Raw genomic sequence first — 25,179 nt, forward strand, 5'->3', positions numbered from 1 at the left:
ACATGCAGAGTTTCTTGCCTTTTGAGAGGTCTGAGGCCTTCTGCCAGCATTCAGTAGGTGTTCAGTAGGAGTTGTTCCACGTGTATATGTATTTCTGACATATCTGTGGGGAGAAAGGTGATCTCCGCGTCTTACTCTTCTGCCATCTTCCTCAACTCCCCCTCTATTTCTTTTTAAACAGAGAGGACAAAGGAAAAATAGCAAACGAATGATTTACCAGAAGAGGTGGATTTAATCTTTTCTCATAAGCTTGGATGTGAGGCAAATTCCATGCTGTTGCGGAGGGGCTGAGCCTTCTGTACTATCACCTGAACCTACAGAGCTAAAGAAAGGCTGGTCTTTCCCACAGACAACAGGGTACGAGCCTTTGACAAAACAAGGATATGACAGACTTGGATTAATAACTCTTTATTAAGAATTCCAACTCCAAACAGTAGAAAGCAGCAACAACAACAACAAAAAGTCCTCAGAAGAACTTAAGGCTCAGCTTTTGCCACAACTATAAGAGAAACGGAAATAGATTGACTTGACTGAGAATGAGGTAGATGGGTGTAGAGGGATCAGCGAATGGTGTATCGTACATAGGGGACCTCCACATCGTTGCCGCTCTCGTCGTTGCAGCACAGCTCAAGCACCAGTGCTTGAATGTGGTGTCCCAGCTCTTGCTTTGATACTCGTCTCACTATTGCTGTTATCCTGGGGTGAGGAAAAAGAGGGTCTGTGAAGAAGAAAGAGAGGAAAGGACTTACAGAGACAAAGTTAGGAGAACAGTGAAGATGAGTTGCATAGCTAGCTGATGCTTCCCACCCCAGGCAGGACCTGTTTCTGTTTGCACACTGACCCAACTCAAGCCTGAGTTGATCTTTGATCTTACTTGCTGTCATGAAAAAGGAGTAGAGCATGGATACACCCTGGAACAGCATGGTGATCTCTAACTTGTGCTCTGGCTGAAGAGGGTGGAAAGGAGGAGGGGCAACAAGGTCACTGGGATGGACAGTACCAGTAACCTGGGCAACCACCACCACAAGTGCAGCGAGTGAAAGGGCCTTACCTTAAAGTAGTCAAGGAACTGCTTGAGGGGCATCTCTTCACCATTAGGCTGCAGCCCCTGTACCTCAAAGCGATCCCACAATGTCCACTGCTGGTTATAGTACACTGGGACAAAGCACAGAGTAAAGCACAAAGAGTAAAACGGGAGCAAGCCCAGATCATATGCTCCTCTTTATTTCACAAACATGCCAGTTCCATTCCTACTTTGCACAGGTTCAATGAACAAAGGCTACACAAAATTAAACAAAGCCTCTCACCTGGTATGATGAAAACCAGAGCCAGTTCTATGGAGATAAGATACACACAACCTCTACACGCACACACACACACACACACACACACACATAGCATCACTCACTGATGGGCAACACCAAAGGTTTCTATAAAAGCAAGCCCTTACCTGATGACGGTGTGGGGCAAGGGGCTCAGAGAAGCTGAAAAAGGGCAGGGCCAAGTTGATGAAGCTGTTCTTATAGGACTCAAGCTGTTGGTGTCCCTGCACTACCTTGTACAGCTCCAGACATGCAAGGCCAACTATAGCTGCTGTGGTTGTGGCAATGGCTGGAATGATCTTCCCTGCAAACAACTTGCTCTGTAACGCAGAAGGTGATGAGCAGACGCAGTTGTTAGAGACGTTCAAGGTCTACAGAAGAGGTCAAACATGGTGGACTCAAACTTGGAAAAGGGTGCAAGGTTAGTTCTAGACTACTGTTACCTTATGCTGGTCAGCAGTGGGGAATGTTATAGTTCTCCGCCCAGAGATTGGATGCAGCCACAATGAAATCCATATGAAAGATGCTGTCATCATCCTCTTGTGAGTGGAGACAGAGGAAGAACAGGAGAGACAGAGTTAAAGGAAAAAAAGGTTTCCTGAATACTGGGACCTGAGGTATATTCACCTAAATTACCTGCCAGACAAGCCAAATACTAGCCCAGACCACAAAAGATAATTGGGCCATCTGATGCATGGGAAATGGGTTTGTGCCCCGGTCTGGGAAGATCCCACATACCGCAGAGCGTCTGGGCCCATGAGCCATGCCCACTAAGCCTGAGCATCCGGAGCCTGTGCTCTGCAAAGGGAGAGCTCACAACAGTGAGAAATCCATGTGCTGCAAAAAAAAAAAAAAAAAAAATTAACAAAATTACAGGCAGGCTTGTAATCCCCACAAAAGCTTAGGATGGCTCAGCCCATTCTCCTACACTGTTGAAGGTCCCCATCACAGCACCTTCTCAAAGTTGATGGGGTACATCTTGAACCCAGGGAGGCTCTCTGGGCTGGGCAGCATGGTCTCGAGCTCCTGCAGGCGTTTATCAGCTGCAGAAAGGGAGGTAGTACATGTTAGGCCTTAGATATATGTGAGATCCCAGGCCAGTGTCTGAGGTGCAAGCAGGAGTCCAGGGTGGGGCAGAGATGTTCAGGCAGATAAAGGATTTGAAAAGGAGAGACATCATGGGAAAGAGAAAAGAATGGGGAAAGATAGGGCAGAAAACACCTCAGAAAAGAAAAAGGCAGACAGGTGTGTGGGACATGGAGATATATCTAGAGACACTGAGGAAAACAGGTAAAGCCACTAAGAAAGAATATAGACAGCAGCACTAATCATAAAACAGGTGAAAGCACAGAAGTTGTTAACTGATGAATGAGTGGATAGAAAAACTGATCTATCAATCAAATGAAATATTAAGCCTTAAAATCCATTCAATGAAATATTAAGCATTCCAAAATGGAAGTCTACTATATTTAAAGTTGGTTAAGATGGTAAATCTTTTGTGTTTCTTACCACAACTTAAAAAAAAGGAGGTCAATGAGAACATACTGAAAGAGAAAGACAGAAAGAGAGAAGGGGAGACATGAAGGAAGATATAAGGGAAAACAGGAGACAGAGGGATAAAAGATACAGAAAGGGGCATAGGGGAAAATGCACAGACAGCAAAGAAGAGAGTAATATTACATGGGATAGACCTCAGAAAATTTGAAGAGAGAGACCAAGGAGAATAAATGTGAAGATTAAGAGAATGTTCAGAGAATGAGAAAGTACAAAATACCTGAAAGGGAGACATGTAGGGAAATAAAGAAAATATACAAAGAGAAACATGAGAGAGTAGTTGTCTGGGAAGGAAAATGCGGGAGATATATGAGGAGGGGACAGATATACAGATGAAGAAATTGAAGGATATATACAAAGAAGATAAAATGTAGAGGAAGACTTACAGGGCATGAGACAGGATACGGGAGAGGTGGGAAATTTGAGTTGGGGGGTAGTTATAGATGGAGAGATGAGTAGGGCTATCTAGAGGGAGAGAAGAGGAGGGCTATCTAGAGAGGGAGATGAGGAAAGATATATGGAGGTTAAAAATAGGTTAGGCCAGGGCCCTGGGAAGATGGTGGAAGAGTAAGACACGGAGATCACCTTCCTCCCCACAGATACACCAGAAATTCATCTACCTGTGGAACAACTCCTACAGAACACCTACTGAACGCTGGCAGAAGACCTCAGACACCCCCAAAGGCAAGAAGCTCCCCACGTACCTGGGTAGGGCAAAAGAAAAAAGAATAAACAGAAAAAAGGATAGGGACAGGACCTGCACCAGTGGGAGGAAGCCGTGAAGGAGGAAAGGTTTCCACACAGTAGGAAGGCCATCCGCAGGTGGAGACTGTGGGTGGCAGAGGGGGAAAGCTTCGGAGTAGCAGAAGAGAGCACAGCCACAGGGCAGCGGAGGGCAAAGTGGAGAGGTTCCCGCAGAGAGGATCAGTGCCAACTGGCACCCACCACCCTGAGAGGCTTGTCTGCTCACCCGCCGGGGCGGGCAGGGCTGGGAGCTGAGGCTCGGACTTCGGTCGGAGCACAGGGAGAGGACGGGGGTTGGCGGCGTGAACACAGCCTGAAGGGGTTAGTGTGCCACGGCTGGCCGGGAGGGAGTCCAGGAAGAAGTCTGGACCTGCCGAAGAGGCAAGAGACTTTTTCTTCCATCTTTGTTTCCTGTTGTGCAAGGAAAGGGGATTAAGAACGCTGCTTAAAGGAACTCCAGAGATGGGCGCGACCCGCGGCTAAAAGCGTGGACCCCTGAGACGGGTGTGGGACGCTGGGGCTGCTGCGGCCGCCACCAAGAGGCCTGTGTGCGAGCGCAGGTCACTGTCCACACCTCCCCTCCGGGAGCCTGTGCAACCTGCCACTGCCAGGATCCCAGGATCCAGGGACAACTTCCCCGGGAGAATGCATGGCTCAGGCTGCTACAACGTCACGCCGGCCTCTGCCGCCGCAGGATCGCCCCGCACTCCGTATCCCTCCCTCCCCCCGGCCTGGGTGAGCCAGAGTCCCCCGAAGCAGCTGCTCCTTTAACTCCATCCTGTCTGAGTGAAGAACAGACGCCCTCTGGTGGCTAAATCCAAAGCTCAGACCCGGGAGCTGTGAGAATAAAGAAGAGAAAGGAAAATCTCTCCCAGCAGTCTCAGAAGCAGCGGATTAAAGCTCCACAATCAACTTGATGTACCCTGCATCTGTGGAATACATGAATAGACAACGAATCATCCCAAATTGAGGAGGTGGATTTTGAGAACAGGATTTATGATTTTTTCCCCTTTTCCTCTTTTTACAACGAATTAACCCAAATTGAGGAGGTGGACTTTCAGGGCAAGATTTACGATTTTTCCCCTTTTCCTCTTTTTGTGAATGTGTATGTGTATACTTCTGTGTGAGATTTTGTCTGTATAGCTTTGCTTGCACCATTTGTCCCAGGGTCCTGTCTGTTTTTTCTTTAATTTTTTTAATAACTTTTTTATTTTAATAACGCTATTATATTTTATCATACTGTATTCTATTTTACTTTATCTTCTTTCTCTTTTCCTACCTTCTCTTCTTCCTCCCTCCCTTCTTTCTTTCCTCACTTCCTTCCTTCCTTCCTCCCCTCCCTCCCTCCCTCCCTCTCTCTCTTTCTTTTTCTTCCTTTCTTTCTTTCTTTCTCTCGTTCTTTCTTCTGCTAATTCTTTCTTTCTACTTTTTCTCCCTTTTATTCTGAGCTGCAGGATGAAAGGCTCTTGGTGCTGCAGCCAGGAATCAGTGCTGTGCCTCTGAGGTGGGAGAGCCAAATTCAGGACACTGGTCCACAAGAGACCTCCCAGCTCCACATAATATCAAATAGCAAAAATCTGCCAGAGATCTCCATCTCAACACTAGCACCCAGCTTCAGTCAACAACCAGCAAGCTACAGTGCTGGTCACCCTATGCCAAGCAACTAGCAACACAGGAACGAAACCCCACCCATTAGCAGAGAGGCTGCCAAAAAACATAATAAGGCAACAGACGCCCCAAAACACACCACCAGACATGGACCTGTCCACCAGAAAGACAAGATCGAGCCTCATCCACCAGAAAACAGGCAACAGTCCCCTCCAACAGGAAGCCTACACAACCCATTGAAACAACCTTAGCCACTGGGGACAGACACCAAAAACAACAGGAACTACGAACCTGTAGCCTGCAAAAAGGAGACCGCTAACACAGCAAGATAAGCAAAATGAGAAGACAGAAAACAACAGCAGGTGAAGCAGCAAGATAAAAGCCCAGAAAACTTAACAAATGAAGAGGAAATAGGCAGTCTACCTGAAAAAGATTTCAGAATAATGATAGTAAAGATCATCCAAAATCTTGGAAATAGAATAGACAAAATGCAAGAAACAGTTAACAAGGACTTAGAAGAACTAAAGATGAATCAAGCATCAATTAGAAACACAATAAATGAAATTTAAAATACTCTAGATGGGATCAATAGCAGAATAACTGAGGCAAAAGAATGGATAAGTGACGTGGAAGATAAAATAGTGGAAATAACTGCTGCAGAGCAGAATAAAGAAAAAAGAATGAAAAGAACAGAGGACAGTCTCAGAGACTTCTGGGACAACATTAAATGCACCAACATTCGAATTATAGAGGTTCCAGAAGAAGAAGAGAAAAAGAAAGGGAATGAGAAAATATCTGAAGAGATTATAGTTGAAAACTTCCCTAATATGGGAAAGGAAATAGTTAATCAAGTCCAGGAGGCACAGAGAGTCCCATATAGAATAAATCCAAGGAGAAATATGCCAAGACACATATTAATCAAACTGTCAAAAATAAAACACAAAGAAATCATATTAAAAGCAGCAAGGGAAAAACAACAAATAACACACAAGGGAACCCCCATCAGGTTAACAGCTGATCTCTCAGCAGAAACTCTACAAGCCAGAAGGGAGTGGCAGGACATATTTAAAGTGATGAAGGAGAAAAACCTGGAACCAAGATTACTCTACCCAGCAAGGATCTCATTCAGATTTGATGGAGAAATTAAAACGTTTACAGACAAGCAAAAGCTGAGAGAGTTCAGTACCACCAAACCAGCTTTGCAACAAATGCTAAAGGAAGTTCTCTAGGCAAGAAACACAACAGAAAGAAAATACTTACAATAACAAACCCAAAACAATTAAGAAAATGGGAATAGGAACATACATATCAATAATTACCTTAAATGTAAATGGACTAAATGCTCCCACCAAAAGACACAGATTGGCTGAATGGATACAAAAACAAGACCCATATATATGCTGTCTACAAGAGACCCACTTCAGACCTAGAAACACATACAGATTGAAAGTAAGAGGATGGAAAAAGATACTCCATGCAAATGGAAATCAAAAGAAAGCTGGAGTAGCAATTCTCATATCAGACAAAATAGACTTTAAAATAAAGACTATTAGAAGAGACAAAGAAGGACACTACATAATGATCAAGGGATTGATCCAAGAAGAAGACATAACAATTGTAAATATTTATGCACCCAACATAGGAGCACCTCAATACATAAGGCAAATACTAACAGCCATAAAAGGGGAAATTGAGAGTAACACACTCAGAGTAGGGGACGTCAATACCCCACTTTCACAAATGGACAGATCATCCAAAATGAAAAAAAATAAAGAAACACAAGCTTTAAATGATACATTAAACAAGATGGACTTAATGGATATTTGTAGGACATTCCATCCAAAAACAACAGAACACCCATTTTTCTCAATTGCTCATGGAACATTCTCCAGGATAGATCATATCTTGGGTCACAAATGAATCCTTCATAAATTTAAGAAAATTGAAATTGTATCAAGTATCTTTTCCGACCACAATGCTATGAGACTAGATGTCAATTACAGGAAAAGATCTGTAAAAAATACAAACACATGGAGGCTAAACAATGCACTGCTTAATAACGAAGTGATCACTGAAGAAATCAAAGAGAAAATCAAAAAATACCTAGAAACAAATGACAATGGAGATACGACGACCCAAAACCTATGGGACACAGCAAAAGCAGTTCTAAGGGGGAAGTTTATAGCAATACAATCCCACCTTAAGAAACAAGAAACATCTCGAGGGAACAACCTGACCCTGCACCTAAAGCAATTAGAGAAAGAAGAACAAAACAAACCCAAAGTGAGCAGAAGGAAAGAAATCATAAAGGTCAGATCAGAAATAAATGAAAAAGAAATGAAGGAAATGATAGCAAAGATCAATAAAACTAAAAGCTGGTTCTTTGAGCAGATAAACAAAATTGATAAACCATTAGCCAGACTCATCAAGAAAAAAAGGGAGAAGACTCAAATCAATAGAATTAGAAATGAAAAAGGAGAAGTAACAACTGACACTGCAGAAATACAAAAGATCATGAGAGATTACTACAAGCAACTCTATGTGAAAAAAATGGACAACCTGGAAGAAATGGACAAATTCTTAGAATTGCACAACCTGCCAAGACTGAATCAGGAAGAAATAGAAAATATGAATAGACCAATCACAAGCACTGAAATTGAAACTGTGATTAAAAATCTTCCAACAAACAAAAGCCCAGGACCAGATGGCTTCACAGACGAATTCTGTCAAATATTTAGAGAAGAGCTAACACCTATCCTTCTCAAACTCTTACAAAATACAGCAGAGGGAGGAACACTCCCAAACTCATTCTATGAGGCCACCATCTCCTTGATACCAAAACCAGGCAAGGATGTCACAAAGAAAGAAAACTACAGGCCAATATCACTGATGAACATAGATGCAAAAATCCTCAACAAAATACTAGCAAACAGAATCCAACAGCACATTAAAAGGATCATACACCATGATCAAGTGGGGTTTATTCCAGGAATGCAAGGATTCTTCAATATAAGCAAATCAATCAACGTGATACACCATATATACAAATTGAAGGAGAAAACCCATATGATCATCTCAATAGATGCAGAGAATGTTTTCGACAAAATTCAACACCCATTTATGATACAAACGCTGTAGAAAGTAGGCATAGAGGGAACTTTCCTCAACATAATAAAGGCCATATATGACAAACCCACAGCCAACATAGTCCTCAATGGTGAAAAACTGAAACCATTTCCACTAAGATCAAGAACAAGACAAGGCTGCCCACTCTCACCACTCTTATTCAACATAGTTTTGGAAATTTTAGCCACAGCAATCAGAGAAGAAAAGGAAATAAAAGGAATCCAAATTGGAAAAGAAGAAGTATAGCTGTCACTATTTGCAGATGACATGATACTGTACATAGAGAATCCTAAAGATGCTATCAGAAAACTACTAGAGCTAATCAATGAATTTGGTAATGTATCAGGGTACAAAATTAATGCACAGAAATCTCTGGCATTCCTATACACTAATGATAAAAAATCTGAAAGTGAAATCAAGAAAACACTCCCATTTACCACTGCAACAAAAAGAATAAAATATCTAGGAATAAACCTACCTAAGGAGACAAAAGACCTGTATGCAGAAAATTATAAGACACTGATGAAAGAAATTAAAGATGATACAAATAGATGGAGAGATATATCTGGTACCTGGATTGGAAGAATCAATATTGTGAAAATGACTCTACTACCCAAAGCAATCTACAGATTCGATGCCATCCCTATCAAACTACCACTGGCATTTTTCACAGAACTAGAACAAAAAATTTCAACATTTGTTTGGAAAAACAAAAGACCCTGAACAGCCAAAGCAATCTTGAGAACGAAAAATGGAGCTGGAGGAATCAGGCTCCCTGACTTCAGACTATACTACAAAGCTACAGTAATCAAGACAGTGTGGTACTGGTACAAAAACAGAAAGATAGATCAATGGAACAGGATAGAAAGCCCAGAGATAAACCCATGCACATATGGTCACCTTATCTTGGATAAAGGAGGCAGGAATGTACAATGGAGAAAGGACAGCCTCTTCGATAAGTGGTGCTGGGAAAACTGGACAGGAACATGCAAAAGTATGAGATTAGATCACTCCCTAACACCATACATAAAAATAAGTTCAAAATGGATTAAAGACCTAAATGTAAGGCTAGAAACTATCAAACTCTTAGAGGAAAACGTAGGCAGAACACTCTATGACATGAATCACAGCAAGATCCTTTTGGACCCACCTCCTAGAGAAATGGAAATAAAAACAAAAATAAACAAATGGGACCGAATAAAACTTCAAATCTTTTGCACAGTAAAGGAAACCATAAACAAGACCAAAAGACAACCCTCAGAATGGGAGAAAATATTTGCAAATGAAGCAACTGACAAAGGATTAATCTCCAAAATGTATAAGCAGCTCATGCAGCTCAATAGCAAAAAAACAAACAATCCAATCCAAAAATGGGCAGAAGGCCTAAATAGACATTTCTCCAAAGAAGATATACAGATTGCCAACAAACACATGAAAGAATGTTCAACATCATTAATCATTAGAGAAATGCAAATCAAAACTACAATGAGATATCATCTCACACCAGTCAGAATACCATCATCAAGAAATCTAGAAACAATAAATGCTGGAGAGGGTGTGGAGAAAAGGGAACACTCTTGCACTGTTGGTGGGAATGTGAATTGGTACAGCCACTATGGAGAACAGTATGGAGGTTCCTTAAAAAACTACAAATAGAACTACCATATGACCCAGCAATCCCACTACTAGGCATATACCCTGAGAAAACCATAATTCAAAAAGAGACATGTACCAAAATGTTCATTGCAGCTCTATTCACAATAGCCCGGAGATGGAAACAACCTAAGTGTCCATCATCGGATGAATGGATAAAGAAGATGTGGCACATATATACAATGGAATATTACTCAGCCATAAAACGTAACGAAATTGAGCTATTTGTAATGAGGTGAACAGACCTAGAGTCTGTCATACAGAGTGAAGTAAATCAGAAAGAGAAAGACAAATACCGTATGCTAACACATATATATGGAATTTTTTTAAAATGTCATGAAGAACCTAGGAGTAAAACAGGAATGAAGACACAGACCTACTTGAGAATGGACTTGAGGATATGGGGAGGCGGAAGGGTAAGCTGTGACAAAACGAAAGAGAGGCATGGACATATATACACTACCAAACATAAGGTAGATAGCTAGTGGGAAGCAGCCACATAGCACAGGGAGATCAGCTCGGTGCTTTGTGACCGCCTGGAGTAGTGGGATAGGGAGGGTGGGAGGGAAGGAGACGCAAGAGGGAAGGGATATGGGAACAGATGTATATGTGTAACTGATTCACTTTGTTATAAAGCAGAAACTAAAAAAAAAAGGAATGTTGTAATGTTTTCCCTAATGTAAGAGCCTGGGGGAAGTAAATCTGTCTTCTAGGATTTCCTCCCCAGAACTCAGAAATTTAGGCGTTGTTTTAGCTCTTCTACACTCTCTCCACCCAATCCTGCCTTCCTGTTGGGGATCAAACCTCCCTATTGGCTATCTCATATCTTTCAACTGCCTGCTTTTTGACATCATTCTCCTACCAAACCTACTACCACTTGGTAGAGTCTTGGGGTTTCTGTAGAGTTGTCTGTAAATAAATTTGGATCATCACAAGTGACCAGTGACCAGTAACCAGTGACCTTTGTACTGGACACATGTGCCGTTCAGCTGCAGCCACTCAGACATCCTCTGGTGTTGTCTCCTCATCCCTTGTATGTGTTGATGTTTCCTCTTCTTCTCTGAGCATGTCAGATCTTGATCAATCCAAAGGTCCCAACGTGATCAAAGCCAAAGACACCAGAGCCATTAAGGTGAATCAGGTGCAGGAAAAGCCAAGTGTCATAAAGGTTCCCTCTGATCAACCCAGGAAGAACAAACATAAAGCCTCTGAGCCTATCAGTGGTGCTCCCAAGGCCAAAATCCAGCCAAAGAATCCAGAGTGCCTGTTAGGGGGAGAAGTGGTTCTCTGCAATGCTGCAGTCAGTGACAGGGCTCCTGTGAACACGGCCAAGCATTCTAAAGGCAAACCTCAGAAAGCTGCATCCAGAAAGATCAGCAAAACTAAGAGCCACGGGCAGGAAAAGACCACAAGGACCAGAGGAAGAAAGAAGGCTGAAGACAATAAGCAGTCAGGGAACAAAGTCAAGGCAGAAGAGAAGCCAACAATTCCCAAGACAAAGCGAAAGAAACACCAAACAGAGCTTACCCAAGAGAGCTTTAAAAAAACCTCGAACCTCCCTAGGCATGCGCATGCTGGAGTCTGTGAAGGTTTTTCATGCACTGGGGGAGAAGAATGATAAGAAAACTGGGCTCTCTTCCTGTCAGGTCTTGGGAAATTCAAGCAACCCTAAGGACCCCCAGCCACCCCCAGCTATCCAGCCATGGTGGCATACCCCACATGAGGGTAAGAGCCCTGAGAAAACTCAAGTCAAAACCCAGAAACCAGACAGCAGTGCTGAAAGAGTGTCCATCTCCATCCCAGTATGAGCTGCCTCCTCCTGGGAAGGTCAAGTTGATACCTCTGCCTTTTTCTGCCTGGGACAAGCCTCAAGCTCGACCTGCTCCTTGGAGGCCACAGTCTCTGGCCTCACATCGGCCTGCTGTGGCAGACCATGCCCAGCCTGCTTCTACTAACTCAGCTCAACCTGCTGCAGCCAGTTCATCCCAGCCAGCTCCTGCCTCTTTGCCAGGTCCTGCCAAACCAGCTCAGACAACTGTGACCAACCCAACCCAACCAGGTTGGACTGACCATACCCAGCCTAGTGTTCCTCAGTCTGCTGCTCCTAGGCCTGCACCCTACAAAATTTCATCTTGTGCTTCTCTCCAGCGGGAGCCTGTTCCCCCTGCTGTAACTAAGCACCAGTCCCCACCCAAGCTCCAAACCCCATTTCTACTCCAAGACTTCAGCAAGCAACGAATTCCATGCAGGGAACCCAATGTTCCTGTGTCAGTCAGGTCAAAGCCCATCGAACAAGAGCAGAGGCCAGAGCGGGAGGCCATGAAGAGGCGGGCTCAACAAGATCGTGAGAATGCTGCCAAATACACCTCTCTGGGGAAACTGCAATTTTTCATTGAGAGGGAAAATGAAATGGAAATTGCTGACTACTACGGATATTTAAACTAAGAGCTGCTAGGATTGTTGGTGCCACCTTGGGTACCAGCTGCTCTTCCATATATAGATAAAATACGTATAAATTTCTCTATTTATTTTGATATATTTTAAAACAATAAAACAATAAATAAATGTAATAGAATTAATAGATGAGTAATAAACCCTTTGAATTTTGAAAAAAAAAATAGGTTAGGCCTTCCCTGGTGGTGCAGTTGTTGAGAATATGCCTGCCAGGGCGGGGGACACGGGTTCGAGCCCTGGTCTGGGAAGATCCCACATGCCGCACAGCAACTAGGCCCGTGAGCCACAACTACAGAGCCTGCGCGTCTGGAGCCTGTGCTCCGCAACAAGAGAGGCCGTGACAGTGAGAGGCCCGTGCACCACGATGAAGAGTGGCCCCCGCTCGCCGCAACTAGAGAAAGCCCTCGCACAGAAACAAAGACCCAACACAGCAAAAATAAATAAATAAATAAATAAACATAGGGTAAAGAGGCATACCAAAGGAAGGTGGGGAGGTGGATGAGGAGATCTATAATGAAATGAAACAGGGAAGAAATCAAGGCAGAGAGACTACTGGTAAAGATCATATCCATTTGTCCCTGCATATGGACACAAAAAGAAACAGAGGAAAGAACAAAACAAAGCAAACATACACACAGAAAAGAGATGGACCACTGGTGCACCTGAGGGAGAAACAGTGGGAAGAACAAAGTAGTAGCACATCAGAGAATTTGCCTCAACTAACCAACCTTATTTTAAATTGGAAGAAGCAAGGACCAAAGGACAGTGTGGATAAATCTCAGGCCTGAGATCTCAGAGCAGAGCCAGTGGCAAAACACAAGCACAGGGGAGGCCTGCATACATAGGTGATAAGTAGGATGCTAGCTCTAGGCCAACTAGTTAAACACCCTCACCAACACACGAAGTGGTCTGCAGCTCCTGATCAGAAACATGGATCTTGACTCCAGACTTCAGGGTGAACTCAGGGACCTGCACAGACTGAATGAGTATGGTCACAGCAGCTCGGTCCTGAGAGCCCCTCAGCCCATAGGTCTGGGCAAACAGGTTGGTAGCAGCTATCATGTAGTCCAGATGCAGGGGCCAAGAGAAGGCAATGTATGGAGGGGTAAGCATATCAGTACTCACCTAAGGAGCCGTAGCCTCCTTCCCATCCATGTACCCACATTTGAAGGAGGAGACTTACATTGCTGACATCAAAGATGAGCGGGTGTGGACAGTGTTTAGGCCCAGACCAGAAAGGGGCTCCTGAGCTTGTAAGCTAAGAAAACAGAAAGATTGGGGGGAGTGGGACATGAGAGAAGAGGTCTTTCTGATAATTGTGACTCCTCATTTTCAAGCCCGGAAGTCCCAACTTAGTATATGGCTGGGCACTCACTTTGTGCCAGACACAGAGCTATTTATGAAACTTTTATAGATTGCCAGGCAGGTACTAACATACTTACTTTATTAACTTAATAAATATCAATTAGCCCTCATAAAACTCTCATGAAGTTAGGTCACTATTATTCCTACTTCCTACATGAGGATACTGAGGCACAGAGAGAAAATACATGATTAGTCCCAATATCAAATGCAGTTGAGACTTGAACCCACCTAGGTCCTGTGCTCTTAACACCAAAATTTCTCTTCTACAATATCTATAGCCCTGACTGGGAATCTGGAATGACTCATGTCATATCTGAGGGAAACAGGTACCAAGTATCTTGCCTGAGAGAACAGGGATGGGCAGGCAGAGGAGAGAGGTCAGGAGGAACAGGTCTTTGACTTCAAAAATCACTCGCTTAATCATTTAATGAGATCTCTGGGACTTGGTGGGCTTGCCACAACTGGATTAACTGCAATGAATCATGTCAAAAGTGTGTAGCAAACTGCTTTCAGTAAGCCTATTCTGACAAATGGACCCCACAAGAGTGTAATACCTGGTTCGGAGGAAAGTTGTGCAGCAGCTGTCTGATGTTGTTGGAGTACTGGGTGTGCCAGTGGTAGTAAGCCCACGTCACACAGTCAGCCCAGGTATGTGGCTGCTGAAGCACCAGGCTGCGCTGCACAGTCTCCAGCACCTCCAGGGGTTCAGTGCCTGCCAGGTGCAGTGTTTGCTCCACAAACATTGAATCCCTATCAAGAATTAGAGGGGACACAAACTCAAAATTACACAGTGATCCCAGAGTGAGCTTAACACCATGAAAAGTCAGTGCTGACTCCCAAAGGTATAAGGCCCAAGGAATTATTAGTTTATTTGAAAAGTAGGCCAGGTCCTAAGTGTTACACTGGTTACAGAATGCTTTGACTGACAGGCAGGGGACACAGTGAGCGAGGATTTGGACAGAATTACTCACATTAGGTACTGGTTGACGTTGTCTGCTGGCTGCTTGAAGAGACCTTCAAACTCATCCTGAGCCCACTGCAGACAGAGCAAATCAACACTACGTGGGTTATGGGAAACAAATAAGTTTATGTAGACCTTAGGAACACCATCAGGAAATGCAGCAAATAGGAAGAGCATGGCTGTTATGGGAGAACAGAGGAAGGAAGCCCTCCCAATGTGACTCCTCAAACTTGTCAAGCCCTCACCACTTCAATGTAAAATCCAATGATCTTAATCTGGGAAGAGGTTAACACACAAGTGTACATTCATGCAGAATTTATTAAGATGTACACCTTACCTTAGGTATGTGAGGCCTCAATAAAAGAAAAAGTTCACACCAAGAATAAAACATGAACGATCTCTATGCAGGTTCTGGGGACTGGGCAGAAAGTAAGATAGAGGTTTGACCCCTGTGAATTCAGAGGTCGATAAATAGTCACTGGTGAAGTGATCTGGAGCATCCTGATGCTCGAAATCCAGGTTCAAAGGCCAGCTCTGTCACAGTTTTGTGACCATCAGGTATATCTTTACTTGTTTTTTCTCATTTTAAAGACATACACTGTAACAGTAAAACTACACCTCATGGAGTTAATATGAAATAAGCAAACATGTACACATTTAAAGCTTAGTTTGAAAGTCACAAGGACATATTAAGTGTAAATGCTTTACAAAAGTCCTGTGAGAGTTACTACCATCATTCCAATTTTACAGATAAGGAATCTGAAGCATGAAGATGTTAAGTCCAAGGGCACATAGTATATTTGTTTTAAAAGCCTTTTTATTGGCCCTTCTGCATGCTGGGTAGAGAGAAACACAGTAATAGAACCATAACCTAGTAGAGGTTTTATGTATATAGAAATGAACATGCACACAAAAACACATCTCTTTCTCTCTCCATCTCTCTGTATCTAAACACACACACACACACACACACACACACACACACACCAACATGGGATGTATGGACAGGGAGAAAGACACATACTGAACTGAGTCCACAAGTATAAACTCATCCATTCTGGAAGGAAAAGTGACTGAACTGTTACTGCTCATTTTCTTCCTGTTCCCATACTTCCTAAACATAGCCTCAAAGACTGCATTAAGAATCATTTTGATAAAAGGATGGTTATTTGTGGTTTGAAAGGGGACTGTAATTAGGGCCAAGTTCTGAGGGCCAGTTAATGGGGTGCTTTTACTTTGTCAACCTACATGATAGGTATGCTGTTTTGTATGTATGTGTACTATATAAACACAACTATGCTGACAAGCTATTAAACATATATTGGGAAACAATCAAAAAAGTAGTCCTAAATATGGACTTAATATTAGCAAAATAGTATCCTGTACACAAAGAAACACATCCTCACCTTTTAGATATACACTTCTTACATAAAGTATTTCACATGGTATAAATAATACTTCCCTGTATGTTTCCAAAATAAAAATTTCAAGTTAAAGAAAATCATTTTGAAAAGCTTAGGTTGCTAGGTTTAAAGTGAGTGAAGGAGAGTTAAAGAGAGGGCAGATATTACATACACTGAGGCTTCATCATCTGAATAACAAGAGTTTGGCAAATGAGACACTGTCCAGGTACCTATCTGTTCCACCTCTTACTCCCTGCAAGGCTGATCACCTGCAAAGTGTGCTCAACGGCATTCAGGAAGTTCTTCAGTGTGTAGATGGGGATGGACTTCTCAGGAGGGTCCTGGCTGGAGCTGTATGACTCTGTGAGGAAGGGGATACTACTTCCACATTACCCTTGGTACCCAGTGTGCCTGACTCCAGAAGAGGCTTACGGTAGAACACACAGCAGCGGTCCATATACGTGCCTGTGAGAAAGGTGCAGCAGGTGAGGGTGGGGGAAAATAATATCAGGATAGGACACAGTGACACACACTCCCTAAAACACACACATTACTCTCGCCTTGTCCTCACCGACCCGCAAAACTCACGGGCATCCACACTGTCCGAGGCACTGCCCACACCATCCAGCTTTTGGAAGAAGTTATCATCATACACATGCTCTGTGTGAGGGCCCACACAGTTCTGATGGCTCATCACCCGGATATGTGGATTTATCTGGCTCACAGCTGCAGCAGCTGTATCAGACTTCAATTTCTGGATAGGGATGGAGAAACAGAACTGTCATTCATATAATCACCCAACAAAACTTTACAGAGCTGTTCTGAAAATTGATTTACGCAATGATGCACAAGACCTAGGCTCTGAGGTCAGGAGGCTCTGTGGTCTATGATAAATGCCACACAGCTTGGGCTGGGACAAATGAGGAATGGGGTGAATAAAAAAGGAAAACAGTGATACAATAGGAGCCAATGGGTTTAGTATCTGTTCTTTTGTCTACCGAACATCCATTGTTTTTACTTACTAGCACCCAGAGTTGGAGTGCATTCACCCAAAGAAAACCAAGGTCCTCTGAACTTACAAAAACAAAAAGGATCCTCTGAAAGTACAAGTCAGATCACATTCCTCTCCTCACAGCCCTCTATTGATTCCCACTCTCACTAAGGGTAAAATGAGCTGCTCCCTATTACTTTTACAACCTTCTCTCATACTGTGGGCTGTCTCTGTCTCTATTCCTTAAACACAGCAGGCATATTCCAACCTCAGGGTTTTGCTCATACTGTTAACTTCACCTGGCATACTCTTCCCTGAGATTTCTTCCTGTTCTCATATATCATCTTTAATTCTCTGTGGATATACCACCTTTCCAATGAGGATTTCCTTTACCACACTGAAAACCACCCTCTCATGGCATTTCCAGTTCTATATCTTGTTTTTCATTCTTGCCCCTACACAGTATTTTTCACCTTGTTATGTTCTAACCACATACTGTGCTATTGTATTTATTATTTGCTGTAGCAGTTCTCCAAACTAATGATGTTAAAACGAAGTTTGTGGGGGGTTTTTTATGTGAGGCACAGCTATCAAGATTTCCTACATTAGACATTTAAACTCAGAAAATTTTTAAATATTATTACTCCGTTTAAAATTGGAGGGGCTTCCCTGGTGGTGCAGTGGTTGAGAATCTGCCTGCTAATGCAGGGGACATGGGTTCGAGCCCTGGTCTGGGAAGATCCCACATGCCGCGGAGCAACTAGGCCAGAGCCACAACTACTGAGCCTCCGCGTCTGGAGCCTGTGCTCCGCAACAAGAGAGGCTGCGGTAGTGAAAGGCCCGCGCACCGCGATGAAGCGTGGTTCCCACTTACCACAACTAGAGAAAGACCTCACACAGAAAGGAAGACCCAACACAGCCAAAACTAAATAAATAAATTAATTAATTAATAAAATTGGAATAATTCCATTATATAGTACAAATATTATGAAAAACACTCCAATACAAATCTTTAATGATAGGAGTCAATCTGTATTTACAGTTTTGCAAATTTTAGTTATATAATATCTTAGAAGATAGCTGAATTTTCATTATCTACTGCCTGTAATGTATTACATGTTTTGCTTGAAAGATGTAAGGGACATCCAGCCTTACCAAAAAATATTTCAATAACATTTTCAGATGATTGTTGATATTTTTTTTAAAATACATCAAAACTTGACATGTGATAGTAAAGTTTAGTTGCAAGGTAAAATACTGATCCACAGCAATATCCACTGTCTTTCTCTGTATTTTGAATGGTTCTTTAGTTAATGCACAACTCTGTATCATCATGAATTGGTCTGGTCATTTGGAAAATACTGTGTATTTGGGTTACGGACAGCCTCCTAGAGCAGAGTGGAAAATTACCCTTTCACCTGATAAAATGAGGATAAAAAGGACATAATGTCTTAGTATTCTTAAAAGAGTTGTGATCTTTTGGACTTGAGGAAAGAGTGCTGCCAACCTCCACTGCATTAGAGAATCTCTCATTTACTATGTCTTCCCACTAGACAAAAGCAGAAACCTTTCATTTGCTATCTTATATATTCTAACTACTTAAGTAGTACCTAGTATTTGCATGACAAAATGAAAGGAAAGATAAACACTGGCCAGGCAAAATAACACTGAACTTTACAGAGACGCCCCAGATAGATCCCTCTATAATCTAGCTTCCAGAGTTCCACATTAGCCGTAACCAAAAACCAAAGAAAAAAAAAGATGGCTGGGGACAGTTTTAAACTCACAAATGAACGATGTAATAACTTTTCAATAAATATCTCCTGGAAGAAAGAGTGAGTGGTAGAGAAAAGAAATAAGGTAAGAACTGAAGGAAAGAGACAAACAAAAAGTCCTAAGGTGGGCTTCCCTGGTGGGGCAGTGGTTGAGAGTCCACCTGCCGTTTCGGGGACATGGGTTCGTGCCCTTGTCCAGGAAGATCCCACATTCCATGGAGCGTCTGTGCCCATGATCCATGGCCGCTGGGCCTGAAGGTCTAGAGCCTGCGCTCCACAATGGCAGAGGCCACAACAGTGTGAGGCCCGCGTACCAAAAAAAAAAAAAAAAAAGTCCAAAGGCAATAAGACAGATAACCAGAAAAAGACAGGGGAAAAGTGAAAAACAAAGCTGAACCACATACCATATCCATTCCACTCACCTTGATATCCCAAGGTCGGAACAGAAACTGTCGATTCAGATTGGATTTTACTATGGTGTCCATGTCTGTAATGGTGATTGCCACACCCTCCCCACAGCCTAGCCCAGTCATGGCAAAGGTCTTGAGTAGCTCACAGCCAACGGCCCCTGCACCCACCTGGGAGGTGGCCAAGAAGAGAGACACAAGATGGTTAGGGTCACTGGGTAACAAAACCACTCCTCACTACCCCTGCAGAGGGCAAGAGAGGGTAAGAGGATCTATGACTGCATATTTAAGTCACAGTGCCATAAAAATCCATGGTCCTCTAAGGAAAGAGGCACAAGACCAGGATATAAAGGACCTGGTGTGAAGAAAATGGAAGAGGGATGAGATGAGGGTACAAGCCAACACCATCCCTTGTACACCATGAGGAGACTCCAGAAGAGGTGGCCAGAGCCTAGGGGACCTAAAGGTAGCTTTTGACCACAAGGTTCTCTCACCAAGAAGTATCTCTGCTTACCCAGCTTCTCTTGCAGGTCAGAGCCAAATACAGCCATGTGCCCATCATAATGGTTCTGGCACTGAGTCATGTGAAGGGAAGAGAGGGTTAGGGAAAAGCCACGTTAAAAAGATCCACAATAATGTCTTCTCCATGGGCCCAAATCACATATTGGAAGGCACGTGTCCTCTGTGAAGGCCTCTTTTTCCACAGGGAGACACTCAATGGCATCAAAGTACAGCTACTGTATAACAGGCATAAACTTTCCAGAGCAGCCCTGAGGAGTCGGTTAGAAAGAGAATGTGATCACTGGTTAATCAGAGCTGGAAAGCAAGCAGCAGGGCCGGAAAGGAACCTGGCCCAGGCCCAGCACTGTCCATCTCCACTCACGCTGACCTTCATAAACTCCTGGGCAGCCACACAACCAGTGAAGGAATTGATGGGTGCCAGATCCCCAGGGGCCATATAAGCCGGCTTCCGGATGAGGTCTTCATCCAGACTGTTTTGCTGCACTGCTGGCAGAGTTTCAGCATTCACAGCCTGTGCTAGGGTCACCAGTTCCGTTGCATCCTCCTGGAAGGAGAAAAAGAACAATCACACCACTGTGGGGAGAGGGAGAGGTAAAAAAACTAAATAGATGAAGAGGCATAGAGCAGCTTTGGCTCAAGGACCTGGCTGGCTTGCCCACCCATCTACCTCATTGTGGGGCCAAGGAGAATGGCCATGCTGGGCACAGAACTGGTGCAGGGCCTGGAAGCCAATGGGTAGCTGAGGAGGGCGAGAATACTTGGCAAAATCTGTTATCACAAAGTCCGGCTCTGCCAGTGAAGTGGGCAAGGATTTCTGTGGAGAGCAAGATATCAGAACAAAAAAGGAAAAAACGTAGAGATGCCTGGAACCCTACAGCACACTCTCCTGCTCATACTCACAAAGCTTATCTTCTTAGTTACTTTGACCTGACTGACAACGCCTCCACAGATGTAGTCAGAGAAATTGGAGGTATCACAGATACTAAAGGTGTAGGGACCTGGGGGATGAAAAGAATGAAGGTTTATATGTCAATTCATTCCCTCCCAAGATCAACAGCACTATCAAAACAGGAACGGGAAAACCTCCCACCTCCTTTCTCCCCAAACCCCCTCCCCCATATAGTGGGAGTTTGGAGTTAACAGATGTAAGCTATTATATATAGAATGGATAAAAAATTATATATAGAATGGATAAAAAAGGTCCTACTATAGAGCACATGGAACTCTATTCAGTATCCTGAGATAAACCATCATGGAATAGAATATGAAAAATAATGTGTATATAGATAACTGAGCCACTTTGCTGTAAAGCAAAAAGTAACACAACATTAAACATTAAATCAACTATCCTTCAATTAAAAAATAAAAATAAGGTATCGTACACCATAAAAAACAAACAAACACAATGCTGATTTCTTCAGACAGCACAGGCACCCTATGTCTAAATGCCACTCTAGAGAAAAAGTAAGCCCTGAAAGGATCCAATGGCAACTACATAATTTCTCTAGAACAAACTCAAAAATATTAAAGGAACACAAAACGCAACTCCAAAAAGCTAACATTCACAATTACCTTCCATCCATCAAAAATTAGCAGAACACAGATCTGTGGCTTTAGTCTTCAAAAATTTGTAAATTTTTGGCCATTATTTCTTCAAAAACTCTTTTGGCCCCCTCCTTTGTTGGGAATTTCTTTGACATGTGAAATATATTTACAATAGTTGTTTTAATGTTCTTGACCAGTGATTTTACATAACAGATGTGATTAACAAATTAACACACAAGAAAAAATTAGGAGATTTAACAAAGTAGAAGAAACTATCCAAAATACAACAAAGACGGGGAGAAAAAGACAAACAAGTCAAGTGCCTTAATATACATGTAATTGGAGTTCTGGAAGGAGATAATGGGGTGGCAGTGAGCTGCGAAAGTAACATTTTCAAAAAAAATAAGGCCAGATATTTTCCCAATTTGATAAAACTATAAAACCATAGTTAATATAAATTTAATAAACTGCAAAAGAGACACGGAGAAAACTATACTAATGTATATCATAATCCCATTAAGATCAGTGATAGCGAAAATAAACACATTAAATACAGAGAAACAAGAATAAGAATAGCAGACTTCCTGTGGAAAATAAGGCAGGAAAGACAACAGAGCAATATCTTTAAAGCAATGAATTCTAAAATGCTACACTCTGTAAAGACATCTTTCAAAAACACAGGCAAAATGAAATTTCAAGCATGAAAAAGCTGAAAGAATCATCACCAGCAGACCCCATTCCACAACATATGTCAAAGGCTTTCTTCGGCAGAAGAAAAATTGCATCAGATGCAAATCTGGAGCCACAGAAAAGTATACTGGAAATGGTGATTATGTGGGTAAAAATAAACTTTCTTAAATCTTTTCAACAATATAATTGTGAAGTCAAAAATAATGTATTGAGAAGTTTATAACATACATAAAATATATGAGGACAGCAAATGGTGAACCAGAAAGTGGAAATATTTTGTTGTAAGTTTCTCTTTAATATGTGTGGTGATGAAGTATTACTTAGAGATTGTTATACTATACATTCTAAAACAGTTTAAAAAAGAAAGAAACAGAGTCAATGGGCCAAAAAATAATAATGGAATCAAACCCTAGTGGTATAAACCTTTTCTGCCTGTAGCTCAGTTCACATGTCTTTATTAAAGCTACCTGGACCCGTCTCTTCTAAGTCCCAAGTCAGATTTCAGAGAGGCATCTCCTCTTGGACTTTGGTACAAGTCAAGACTACAGATATGTGTCAACCCTTGGGTTGTGGGTCAGCCCACACCACAGGGACAATTCTCTCTTTGATCTGGGCAACAATTTCTTGCTCCCCAGTCTTGGCATACCCAGGACTTTGATCTCTAGGGGATAGATGCCATTGAGTTCATTAATGCCCTGAACTTCTGTGAAGGACACGAAGTCACGCTCTCAAACCCGTGTCGGGCACATCCAGGCAGCTTACAACACCAGGGTTGTCCTGGATGGAAGAGAAGTAAAGAAAGCCTCAGAGGTAGGATCAGGGTACCAGGAGCATAAAGGAGGACTATGGCTACCCACATGCCTTCCAGAACCCCTGTGGCCAATCTCCTTACCTTGGTAACCAGAGGAATCATAGCACTGAGAGGCTGTTCCCCATTGGAATCCGTCAGGATCATCTCCTCTCCAAAGTCACCGAACAACTGCCTGTAAAAGGAGACACGAGGACTGGTGCCTGAGACCCTTCGAAATAGTGAACACTTCCTAGGAAAGCTTAGCCATCACTCCCGGCAGTCAGTGCTCATGCTAACTGGGGAGAGGTGAACATGGAGAATGGAAAATCTGGTGGGCTGAGAGTAGCATTACGCCACTGGGAGCCAGGGGGTCTTAGCCTGGGCTTGGGAGGAGCTGGGGATAAAGGAAGAAGCAGGCACTCAACCAAACAGACCCCGAGTGTCTGCCACGACCAGCTTGATTCCATGGCTGTGACAAAACACACCCACCCGCAGCTGGCCCTCCAAAGGAGAGCTGGTGAGGAACACAACCTGTAACAAGAAGGAAGCTCATGCAAAGGGACTGGCATTGGGGTGAAGGGAAATAAGAAAATAAAGGAGAAAGGCAGGCCAGGGGTTGGCAGAATGGCAGGACTAAAGCTTACTGGTTCAGACCTTTTCTTCAAATATTTACAAAGTATGTGTGTCATACTCAGTGAGGGTAAAACTCAATGAAGAGAAATATGAAACCCCAGACTATGACAAGAAAAGTAAAGCAGTATTAGGAGGACAGAATTTGAAGACCAACTAATTCACTTATTTGAAAAACACCCATTCCTGCCTGCCTACAACCCTGCATGTCCTGGGAGTCAAACAATGAGTCACAGTCTGTTCCCAGTTAAAGTTTGGGTTTATCCCCAAATCCTACAATCATTTGCTTCAATTCTCAAATAAAACAAAACAGAACAAAGCAAAGCCTGCTCAGCAATGATATGTAGGCAATCTTTGAATTCCCTTCCTTATTCACCAGGATAAGTTCCTACTGCTGCATCAGGAGTTCCAGTGCCCAAGTTCTCTGGGAAACGCAAGGGCACGCACCCACAGGGCTGGTCCATTAAATAAATACTGAACAAACCAACCAGGAAAAGGATCTGAGAATGCAAGTCAGGAGGCAGGGTGATGCTGCAAAGTACCTGGAAACCACTAAGTAAGTCATCAACAGGGGCCCCAGTGTAGGTGGTGACGGGCACATAGCTGTTGAGTTCAGCAAGGTAGGGCTGTGATGCCTCAGCCTGGTTCTTACCGATGTCCTCCTCCCTTAGGTAGAACTACAACAAGGTACAAGAAGGAAAGAAGTGAAGTGAATGCAGAGACCAGGGGGTTTGGTGATTGGGCAAGGGGAAGGGATCCAGGAAGAGGTATCTGGGATGAGAAGTCAGCCCACTGGGCAGTGCCCTGGTCATGAAGGGTGACTGCTTTGACCCCACCAAGGATGATATTCTTCGCAATCTCCACCCCTAGGCCCTGAAGGCCCGACACTAGCACACTGGATGTCTGGAGATGCTTCATAGCCTCACGGCCCAGGACATACCTGCCAGATTTGAAGGAGACTCTGGGTCATGGCTTGGCCCACCCAACTCTATACTCTCTTTGCCCCCCTCCTGCTTCACATTCCCAGGCTCAGCCATAGTCACCACTGCCAGGAGTAAAGACCCTCACCTATGTCTGGTGCACTGCCTGTTTTTGGCATTCCCTAGGAATGGAGGGGAAAAGAGTTTCATCAAGACAGCAAAAAAACGCTTAAATAAGAGGTACTTTCCCACCAACCACAATACCATCCCACATCCAAGATTTAGGGAAAGGACACTCACGTTGGTTGGAAGGGCAATCAGCACATGGTTTTGGATCAGGCCCAGACATACAACGTTTCTTCGATAGTGGCATAGTGCACATCTTTAGAAAAAGGGTCAGAGGTGAGCCAGATACGGGGAGGTTTTTCTCTTTTGTTGGTGGTAACTCTGGTGGAGAGAAGGACTTAAGTACTAGCATCCTCATTTCAAGAACGGAAACATGAAGACATGCTAGGTACTAGAGCTACTCTGAGAGGGAGGAAAGAGGAGGCTGAGCTCAGACAGTTGATTTTCCCCAGGAATGGAGGATAAAAGTTTCAGGAAGATAACAGACTAAAAGAGTGAGTGAGCAGACACTGGCTAGATTGTGAAGTCCGGCTGGGCTTCTGTGACCACTGATGCAGAGCACCATGCAGGCTGAACAGATGCTGAGAAGGGGA

General features: G+C 43.2%; 2 pseudogenes across 2 annotated transcripts; one reads left to right on the forward strand and one right to left on the reverse strand.

Annotated features, from left to right (window-relative positions):
- Positions 1-560: 560 nt before the first annotated feature.
- LOC308609716 (ubiquitin-like modifier-activating enzyme 1) lies at positions 561-24,842 on the reverse strand (annotated as a pseudogene). Its single transcript has 25 exons — positions 24,705-24,842; positions 24,584-24,642; positions 24,312-24,480; positions 24,083-24,217; positions 23,331-23,441; positions 23,013-23,099; positions 22,767-22,897; positions 20,786-20,883; positions 20,553-20,699; positions 20,253-20,429; positions 20,029-20,133; positions 19,858-19,938; positions 19,379-19,534; positions 16,779-16,944; positions 16,460-16,655; positions 14,798-14,862; positions 14,381-14,576; positions 13,645-13,719; positions 13,355-13,586; positions 2,277-2,365; positions 1,766-1,859; positions 1,451-1,642; positions 1,052-1,153; positions 847-947; positions 561-696 (listed from the first exon to the last, which is right to left on the reverse strand). The product of its transcript is annotated as a ubiquitin-like modifier-activating enzyme 1 (transcript).
- On the forward strand, positions 10,984-12,452 carry LOC308609648 (uncharacterized protein C2orf78-like; annotated as a pseudogene). The gene has a single exon. The product of its transcript is annotated as an uncharacterized protein C2orf78-like (transcript).
- Positions 24,843-25,179: the final 337 nt, after the last annotated feature.

The sequence above is a fragment of the Mesoplodon bidens genome (assembly GCF_964165515.1).
Source record: "Mesoplodon bidens genome assembly, chromosome: Y".
Classification (NCBI taxonomy): Eukaryota; Metazoa; Chordata; class Mammalia; order Artiodactyla; family Ziphiidae; genus Mesoplodon; species Mesoplodon bidens.